The sequence below is a fragment of the Lissotriton vulgaris genome, chromosome 5 (assembly GCF_964263255.1).
Source record: "Lissotriton vulgaris chromosome 5, aLisVul1.2, whole genome shotgun sequence".
Lineage (NCBI taxonomy): Eukaryota > Metazoa > Chordata > Amphibia > Caudata > Salamandridae > Lissotriton > Lissotriton vulgaris.
This window is the reverse complement of record NC_141693.1, coordinates 1,078,427,804-1,078,438,464: the sequence shown is the minus strand read 5'-3', so window position 1 is coordinate 1,078,438,464 and position 10,661 is coordinate 1,078,427,804.

Below are 10,661 nucleotides of genomic sequence, written 5' to 3'. Positions count from 1 at the left end.
CATTCAGCGTGGGCTCAGTGTACGCCCCCAATGAGGGACAAGAAAAGTTTCCACACACAGCTCAAACCGAAGCGACATCCACGACAGAACGGCGGGTTCTATTGGGGGCTGACCTGAATTTGGTCTTTGACATGTCATGTCAATGCACAGGGCAGACCGGGGCACTATCTACAGCAGAACTGGCGTGTTTGTGAGATTTAGGCCTCAAATACTTATGGAGCTGCTTCCACCCCCATAACCAAGAATACTCTCACTACTCTAATGCACACAAAACGTACGCAAGATTGGACTATCTGCTGACCATGGCCCCTCTGCATGCGCTAGCGATGAACATGGAAATATGAGTAGCATCTCTATCAGACCATGCACCTGCAATTGCCACATTCACTCTCCCCCCATGCAGCAACCCATGCGAAAATGGCACCTCCGCAACACTCTATTACACTGTGCAACAGTAGTAGAGCAGTTAAAATGCACCATAAAAGATTACATCTCTCTAATAATGACACCTCCCTAGCCACAAAATGGGCAGCACTTAAAGTGGTCTTACGTGGGGAAATGGTGGCCATCTCAGAAGCAGAAAATGCAGAACGTCACCGCAAGAGAGAAGACCTTATCCCAAAAACTAAGGAGCTCGAACAGATGCACCAGTGGACAGGGGCACCATGGGTTTGGTGTCAAGTGAAAGCCATGCGACCACAGCTCACAACATTAGACCAAGACAGGGCAGAGTATGCAGCCCTCAGGCTGCGCCATGCTTACTACACAGGGGAAACAGATGTGGTCGCCTCCTCACACATAAACTATGGTAGACCCGACAGAGACAGGGGGTCCAGGAGATTCGGAACGGGGTGGTCGATGGGTTTCGGAGCACTCCAAAATTGCTGAAGGGTTCAGAGTCTTCTACGCCCGCCTGTATGCTAGCTCGCCCTTGTCCTCTGCGGACGGGGCTGCTTATCTCACGACCACTGACCTGACTACTCTGACTAAAGCTCAGGCTGATTACCTGGACAGAGACATAAGAATAGAAGAGGTCATTGAGGCCATCTCACACCTTAAGCCTGCCTAGGCCCCTGGGCTGGACAGCTTCTCATCAGCATTTTACAACACTTACCGCACACTGGTGGCCCATTCCTTACTAAGCTTTTTAATTCATTCACAGAGCCCAGAGCGATACCAGGGGACATGCTTAAAGCCTCCATAGTGGTTATCCCAAAACCGGAAACAGATGACATGCGGAGCTTATCACCCTACATCTCTCCTCAACATTGATGTTAAGTGGGGGGCGTGGCCAACAGCCAATGAAGATGGCCGCACACTAGAGGAGCTGCCCTAGCAGAATTTCCCAAAACACCCACCATCCATCACTATCCGCAATTTAAAGGACACTTACCCCACGAGGTAGCAGAGGAGAGATGCCGGGCTGCTTTATGGGCCCGCCACGCTTCTTTGGTGCAACTTGGTGGCAGTTGATCCGGGGCCCGAGCGGCGAGGCAGGCGGGAAGCAAATGACGCCTGTTGCGGCTGAGTTCAGTGACTGAAGACACTGCCCTCACTGGTATATCGGAGCGGGTCCTCCCGCTAGCGGACACTCCGGTGTGGTTGTGCGGGACACCTGGGCCGTACCGGGCGGCAGGTGGTGGCTCCTTTGTGCCGCTGATGCGGAGCCTGGCCGGCAACGGAGATCGGGACAAGATAGGGCCCGCCGCCTCTGGGACTGCTCCGCAATGCTAACTGCCGGAGGTTGTCCAGGCCGGGCGCTTGGCGGACTGCAGCGGCCGCGTGTTGTTGCTGTCAGGCAGCTCGCTGCGTGTGGGTGCTCTGACTGGCCCTGAAGTGGGCCCTTGGCTTGGGCAGTGGCGGGCCCGGACAGGAGAGGCTCAGTGGTACGGCCGGTCCTGCTCTGTGCAGCGGAGGTTCCAGTGACCTCGGAGGAGTGGCAGCAGGTAGATCCTTGGAGCGGGACTTGATGGCCGGTGGCCCCCAGGCAGCCACAGGTCAGTCAGTGCAGGGCCCCACGAACTAGGGGAGATATTATCTGGAGGAGTGTGTGAGTGGCGGAGCGGCACAGGTGGAAGCCAGGAAGGTGCAGACAGCCCAGGCCTGAGCTGGAGATGGTGGCGGTGCAGACCAGGGCACAGGTAGGCCGACTCAGGACTGCACTGAGTGGTGGGGGCCCCACTGCAGCTTGGTCTAGACGGGGTGAGGGGGCAGCCACTGCCGGGTCCCCTGTGGGTGCTGGGGCGGCAGAGAGATGCCGGGTGCGCCCTCGGGACACAATCTGTGACCTCAAGCGAGACTGCAACATCCTTGAGCAGGTACTGCCCAGCAACCTTGTGGGCAAGTGGCGGCCGGCTCAGGAGATGGCAGGGGACCCAACGGCTTTTCAACAGAACTACCCTCAGACACTGTTGGGTCTGATTGGGTCTGGCACCAGCGTGCAGGCCTAGACCTGAGACGTATAGGGAGCTGCCTGGCGTGTGGCCCAGGTGAGTGGCTGGACAGACAGGGCAGTGTGCCAGGGCACCGCATACAGAGGAGCACAACATCTTGCAGGCACTGTGGGATGCGCTGTGACTGGGGTCACCCCCTGGTGAGTGTCCAGATCTTAGTCACAAAGAGCAGCGAGAGGCAGCCCTGCCTGGAGTAGAGATCAGGACCATGGGCCGCAACAGACCCCTGATGCAGGGGCAGGTCAATCAGATTGACAGGTACACGGTCAGCATTTGTAGGGAGGAAGACGAACCGGGGGGAGCCAGCAGAGAGAGGGGACGCAAGTCAAGACGGACCCTTCGCTAAAGGACATCATGATGGTAATCATGGAGATGCGTGGCGCCATCACAGAAATTAGGGTAACAATGGAGCCCAAGCTTGATTCGGTGACCAAGGTCAACCTGATACACACGGACCTGGATAAAATGTCGGACAAAGCCGCGGAGGTGGAGTGCAAGGTCGTCAGTTTACAATTAAAAACAAAGAGGCTCGAGGAACAAGTAGCCGCGCTCACGAAGAACCAAGTGGACATGGCCGCCCGCCTGTAGGACCAGGAAGGCTGGGCGTGGCAAAATAACATCCGCATAGTGGGAGGGCCGGAGGGAATGGAGGGCCCGTCCATGGACTGGTTTGTGGAGGATCTTATAATTCAGAACGTCAAGCCAAAGCGCCTAGCACATTTTTTCTCAGTGGAGTCACCGTGAGTTAGGAGGCAAGCCCAGGCCTGGTGCCCCTCCGTGCACCATCATCGCCCGCATCCTGAACTATAGAGACTGGGACGCCATCTTGCGGGCCTCCAGGGTGACGGGGGACCTTCATCTGGACAACACCACAATTCGTTTTTTCCCGGATTTTACTCTGAATGTCCAGCCCCAGCGTCTCTCCTTTGAGGGGGTCAAGAGAGCCCTTAGGGAGCAAGGTATCAAATACAGGATGCTGTATCCAGTGCGACTGTAGATCCTGGATGGGGAAGAAGCATTTTTCTTTGACTCCCCAATGGAGGCAAGCGACTGGATGGAGGGCTGGCGGACCGTGGGCTGCAACAATCAGGTGCAAAGCCATCCACGCAGCCGTGCGGGTCAGGGGACCCAGACCAGCGACAGCCAGGCTTGTGAGCCTCAGCAGACGGCGCAGTCACCGATCAAATGACATTGGGGGAGAGACAGACATGAGTCACTGGTGTGAAAGGCTGTATGGGAGGCGTGATTCACTGTGGACTTTAGCTTTTGTGCCGGGGGATGGACGGGAGACTCTGGGACAGTTGACTCCTCTTCGGGGGGACAGCTAAGGCCCCTAAATGTGATTCTAGTTTTCCTTCCAACTGTTTTCTTGGGCATTGTCGGGGGTGCAGGGGGTAGGATCAGGGAAGGGGGGCTCATTAGTGGATTTTTTCATGGGGTGTGAACTCCGTCATATCAGTATTGCGGTTGAAGGCTTAGGTTTCTTTACTTACTTGGTATGGGGTTGAAGAGGTGACAGGCACTCTGCATTGTTCAGTGGTGGGTGGTTGGGGGCCCAACTAGCAGGCGGCCAAAAGCGGTACAAAAGGGGGTGGTGATGGACGGAGCCATAAGTGTGGCAGTATATGCTCAGACGTGAGTCCCTTGCTCACTTTGCCACTGGATTCAAGCAAGCTGAGCTGAAGACGGATGGAATGCCAGAAACCGGTCCTCGGAAGCTTGTTTCTGGTCCAGGGAAGGCATGGCTTGGCAGTTCGGGCTGGACTGTTCCCATGAGGCACAGGGTCAGACTGATTTGCATATAGCCATGTCTGAACTAGGGTGGCAGAGTGGGCTAAAGAACGGTGATGGATTAAACCCAGATCTTTTGACTCGGAGTGAGTGTTTGATTGATTCAGATGCTCCGTTGATCACCACCCCCTTTTGTACCGCTTTTGGCCGCTATAAGTGTGGCAGGGTATGCTCAGACGTGAGTCTCTTTCTCACTTTGCCACTCGATTCAAGCAAGCCGGGCTGAAGACGGCTCGAATGCCAGAAACCGGTCCTCGGAAGCTTGTTTCCGGTCCAGGGAAGACATGGCTTGGCAGTTCGGGCTGGACTGTTCACATGAGGCACAGGGTCAGACTGATTTGCATATAGCCTTGTCTGAACTGGGGTGGCAGAGTGGGCTAAAGAACAGTGATGGATTAAACCCAGATCTTTTGACTGGGTGTGAGTGTTTGATTGATTCAGATGCTCCGTCCATCACCACCCCCTTTTGTACCGATTTTGGCCGCCATAAGTGTGGCAGGGTATGCTCATACGTGAGTCCCTTGCTCACTTTGCCACTGGATTTAAACACGCCGGGCTGAAGACGGCTGGAATGCCAGAAACCAGTCCTTGGAAGCTTGTTTCCGGTCCAGGGAAGACATGGATTGGCAGTTCGGGCTGGACTGTTCCCATGAGGCACAAGGTCCGACTGATTTGCATATAGCCATGTCTGAACTGGGGTGGCAGAGTGGGCTAAAGAACGGTGATGGATTAAACCCAGATCTTTTGACTGGGTGTGAGTGTTTGATTGATTCAGATGCTCCGTCCATCACCACCCCCTTTTGTATCGCTTTTGGCCGCCATAAGTGTGGCAGGGTATGCTCAGACGTTAGTCCCTTGCTCACTTTGCCACTGGATTCAAGCAAGCCGGACTGAAGACGACTGGAATGCCAGAAACCGGTCCTATGAAGCTTGTTTCCGGTCCAGGGAAGACATGGCTTGGCAGTTCGGGCTGGACTGTTCCCATGAGGCACAGGGTCAGACTGATTTGAATATAGCCATGTCTGAACTGGGGTGGCAGAGTGGGCTAAAGAATGGTGATGGATTAAACCCAGATCTTTTGACTGGGTGTGAGTGTTTGATTGATTCAGATGCTCTGTCCATCACCTCCCCATTTTGTCCCACAGGAGTACGCGGCACAACTTGCGGAGCCTCTATGGGGTGTTATACATGACCGAGGATGTGGGTTACACCCATATGGCATTGATGGCACTGGACGCCTCAATGGCCTTTGACAGCATCAAATGGCCGTATTTATTGATGTTCCTGCAACGCCTGGGCTTCCGGACGGTTTTCTGTAGCTGGGTGCGCCTGTTGTATGGGAAGCTGGTGACCAGGGTACGAGTGAATGGAGTTGTGTTGCTAGTGTTCTCCTTGCGGCCCGGTACGAGACAGGGGTGCCCCCTGTCCCCTCTCCTTTTCGCCCTGGCACTGGAACCATTGGCCCACTTGATTAGAAGAGAGTGGTCATTCTGGGTCTTGGCGCTCACGGAGGAGTGGGAGGAACGTATATCTTTATATGCCGACGATATAGTCCTTTATATGGCGAGACCATACCACTCAATGGCGTAGGTGCTCCACCTCCACCTCCACCGTCCTGGCTGGCTCAAAAGCGGTCGCTCCCTGGCATTGGTATCGTAGCGCTTCACTGCTTGTGCTCTACAGACATCGTAGCGCTTCCCTGCTCTTGATTGAGATTAAGTTTAGCTGCAATCAGGATAGCGCCTCACTGCTCTTGGTTAAATTAAGTGATTGTACTCTGCTAACATCGTAGCGCTTCACTGCTCCTGGCTGCCCACTTTACATATTCTGATTCGTGATTGAATTTCTCGTAGCGCTGACTGCAAAGCTAGCATTGTTTACATTTGCAAAGCCCTGCTTGTGTTGTTTTCGTCTTCGCTTTTCTGCTGCCACCATTTTGTTGTTCTGCCTCCCAGCCCCTCTCTCCACCCCGCTCCCGCCTCCCAGCTGACCCCCCCTCCCACTGATAGTACAGGAAGGACCCGCCTAACCCTGCGCTGTGACCGTCCTGGCTGGCTCAGAAGCTATCGCTCCCTGGCATTGGTATCGTAGCGCTTCACTGCTTGTGCTCTACAGACATCGTAGCTCTTCCCTGCTCTTGATTGAGATTAAGTTTAGCTGCAATCAGGATAGCGCCTCACTGCTTTCGGTTAAATTAAGTGATTGTACTCTGCTAACATTGTAGCGCTTCACTGCTCCTGGCTTCCCACTTTGCATATTCTGATTCGAAATTGTCGTGATAGCTGACTGCAAAGCTAGCATTGTTTACATTTGCAAAGCCCTGCTTGTGTTGTTTTCATCTTCGCTTTTCTGCTGCCACCATTTTGTTGTTCTGCCTCCCAGCCCCTCTCTCCACCCCGCTCCCGCCTCCCAGCTGACCCCCCCTCGCCCCTCCCCCCTCCTCTGGAGTTCTGGACTTTTTGGTTCCGTCCAGAGGTGTCAGGGAACAACACCCAAAGACCCCGGAGTTCCACCTGCCTTGGTGCGCAAATGAACAGAAACACGGGCTTCTCGATGGTGGCGTCAAAGACCAAAGGTTTATTACTGCAGGGACACAGAAGTCACAGAAACTACGCATGGGCAGTGTCTAGGAGCCTGTTCAAATTATACAAAGAGGGTTGCTCCTTATATACTGATTTTTGGCCTTCAGGCGAATTCTTCTCATGTTAGTACTTTCCCAAAACCTTTGTGTCACAAACAATAAATATTTGGTGTACACAGGAACCGTTGATAAAATCTGATACAAAACATCTACGGAGAGGGGTTCCCACTAGTTCATCACAATCCCTTGTCAATATTGCATTCAAGAGCCGGACCGCCTCATCGTAAATTTCGTTACCTCCCCCTAATAAAGGCCCAGAAGGAAAGGAGCAGTGCCAGGTGCAGAAGATAGGAAAGCGGGATAAGAGATGTTTGTGGGTTGTAAATGGGCAAGGCTACCGGCTTCGGCCGCCTAATCATGATCGGGACAATGGACACGAGAACCAGTTCAGGTGGGCTGGCCTCGGGCAGAGGAGGCAGCCTTTGTCGAGTCATGTAGCTACAGCGTGATCTGTTTTAAGGTGCACGTGTCATGAAAGAGGTGAATCTCCGGCTAAGGCTACGTGTCCTTAATCGAAATGAAGTGATCAGAGGTTATTGCATATGTGAGGGCAAGAAACACAAAATGGCGGCCATGATCTAAGATGGATGCCGTGGGTAGATCAGAAATGTGTTCATAACAGGAGTGCTCTTGCTCGTAGTATAGCGAAAACACCAGGATATGCTAAATGGATCATTTGCGGTTCGCTGATACTAATATTATGTATTTCCGACAATATTGAAAACACGGGTTCAAATCGTCACGGAACCTCAGACCCTCCTTTTGCCCTTACATAGGCAATTACTCAGTCTATGTCAGAGTCTAGTTCTATACTCATCAGGTCAGTGACATGCTGTTGTATCATCATCCTTTCTCGTGCCTTTTCTCCAACTGCAGATGGTTTCCTAAAACAGGTTGCAGCACAAAGACTACACAAAGCGGGACCACACTGGATAATCAGGCAGCATGAGAATAGGAATACTAAGATGACACCGATGACCATTAGAACCTTCCATCCCCACGCTGAGATCAGAGTCCAAAACCACTCCATAAAGGACCAGTTTCCCTCGTCTACGTGTATAGAGTCGGAAATCTTGTGTAGCTTAGAGATCGCCTCATAGACTGTTGGAGCATTGTTAGGAATAAAGACACAGCAGCTCGATTGGATCATTCTACATACCCCACCTCGGTCTGCAAGGATAACGTCTAGAACCATACGGTTCTGCAACGTCATGAGTCTATCCGCCTGAAGCTCAGCTGTCAAATTGCTAAGGGCACCAGCAGTTTCGGTAATAGTAGATTCAACTACCCGTGTTAGCTGACGTATGTTTCTACTATTGGCCATAGGCCCCCAGAACGGAAGGAAGCCTTTGAAGAAGTCTCCAGCTTCCTGACCAGCGGTATCTTCCTTGCTGAAGACACCTCTCGCTACTCTGGTTCTGTGGTAATCAGATGAAGCAGTGTATGTTGGAGGCAACAATCGAGCAATATAGCATGAACCTAAAAAGTCAGCAGGTAACCATGTATATGCCCGGTCTCGACAGATGAAGTAGGTACCCCTAGCAGTGAGGAAAGCAGGGGAAGAGTTAGCCGGAAACACATAAGTCTCAACGCACTCACTCCTCCCTAGCTGGGCTCTTGGATTTCTCCCATTACCTTGCAAACAGACCTGACCTCGGTGAGGTACGACCCAGATTGGAGTTGAGCTTTTACGCTTGCTTTCTCCTAAACTAAGGCGATACTCTGAAGTATTCCAACTTAGATATACTCGCAATTCGTCTCTAGGGTATGATGGAGTATTATTGACGTCCTTGATCATGTCAATAATTCCCTGGACTAAAGCTTTGTTGGCAGAGTTATATTTAGTGGAACGTGGTGGACGTGGAGGATAGGTTTCAAGGGCATAAGCAAAGATGGTTTGAAGGGCCTGAAATGATCCATTGTAGCTGAAAGGCAAAACCAGATAGGGAATACCTTTATCCATAGTGTGGGGTATCAAGCCACACACCCAGCAGTCTGTAGTGTTAACTACCAGTTGGTGTTGGTGCAAGAGTTGTACAAAAGTGTTGTTAATGAACTCTGAGCGTCGGGCTTGCTCATGTTCGGGAAACGAGTGAAAAGAGTGTATAGAGGAAACAGTAGTAATAGCAGGATCAAGGGGAGGTACTGTGGTTACTGGTACAAAAATCAAATTTATACTGAAGACAATTCCACCCACCAACGTTATCAAAACAATTAGAAATGTAATGGCACATTGCGTCAAAAAGCATTTGCTATGAAGAATTCTGTAAAGTCTGTTTCTGCGAACGTAAATCACATTTTCTCGTTGCAGCGCAGGAAGCTCAATCTTCTACAATCCGCTCGCGACCACTGATGATGTGTACGTAGATGAAAATGCCTCTATCAGCCCTGGGAGTTCCCAGAACCAACAGAAAGATCGACCTTGTGTCAGACCCCTGCAAATCCAACTAGGCACACAGCCACGACCCTACGGCTACCCAGACGGCAAGGCAATTTAAAAATAACAAAACAATAGCAAACTTCCTGGCTGAATGCAAAAGTTCAAAATTTCTAAATATCACAATATGCAGTTGCCTGCTTTATTTGTCCATATTACGGTTTCTTAAATTATATCTCTGCTTCGCAGGTACTGTCTGATCGGCAAATAGTGTTTCACTGGTAGTTGTTGCAGTGTTCAAGTTCGCAGATGGCAGAGTTTCTTCTGATGCAGGAGACAAATGTTCAGTGTTCAAAGGAGTCTTTTCAGGAGGAGAGTCAGAGCTTGGAGTGTCAGTGATCAATTCGGCATCGCTGAAAGGGATGAACTTTGGAGTGCTTTCAAATTCGGAGGAACCAATTCCCTTCTTCACCCAGTCGTCGTAAGGAAGCGGCAAAGGGACACGCTTAACATGGGACGCGTGCACCCAGTGCTTGCGTCCAGCCACACGAACTGCTGTCCTGGTTGTAAGAAGGACTTGGAAGGGGCCAACGAATCTCGGCTGAAGGTTCTTCGTCCTCGCGAAGTTCCTGACGACTACGAGGTCTCCTGGTTTCAGCTGATGCCCTGGACTCTCCGGAGGCTTTGGTAAAGCATCGAAAACCTGTTGATGAATAAGACTCAATTTAGCAGTCAAGTCATAAAGGTAGTCTATCAACATAGGATATTCTAGGGAACAGAATTCTTTAGGCCTTGGCACACCCCAGATGTTTGCCGGGCGGCCAAAGACTATTTCGTAAGGGCTAAGCCCCACTCTAGAATGTACAGTTGCTCTCGTTGATAACAAAGCCAAAGGAAGTGCGTCTGGCCAGGCTAAACCTGTGGATGCTTGTATTTTAGCTAATTTCAGTTTGAGGGTACCATTGTAACCCTCCACTAAACCAGCTGACTGGGGGTGGTTTGCACTGTGGAACTTCTGTTTCAAACCTAGGCCGGCACACACACTCTGCATAACTTTCCCTATAAACTCACTTCCGTTATCTGACCATACAATCCGTGGCATTCCATACCTAGGGAAATATTCTTTAAGAAGGATTTTGGCAGTTGATAGGGCAGTGTTGTCCTTTAGTGGATATGCTTCAATCCACCTGGAGAAAGCACAGACTACCACCAGGACATATTTTAAATTATTACAGCGATCCATGTGAATGAAGTCTAACTGAATCACTTCAAAGGGACAGGAAGGAGGAGCGAAATGACCAGCTGGAGTTGGAGTTCCCTTGCCAGGATTATGCATCAGGCATACCATACAATTTTTCACCACTCTCTCTGCACACTTACTGATTCCATCATTCTTCCA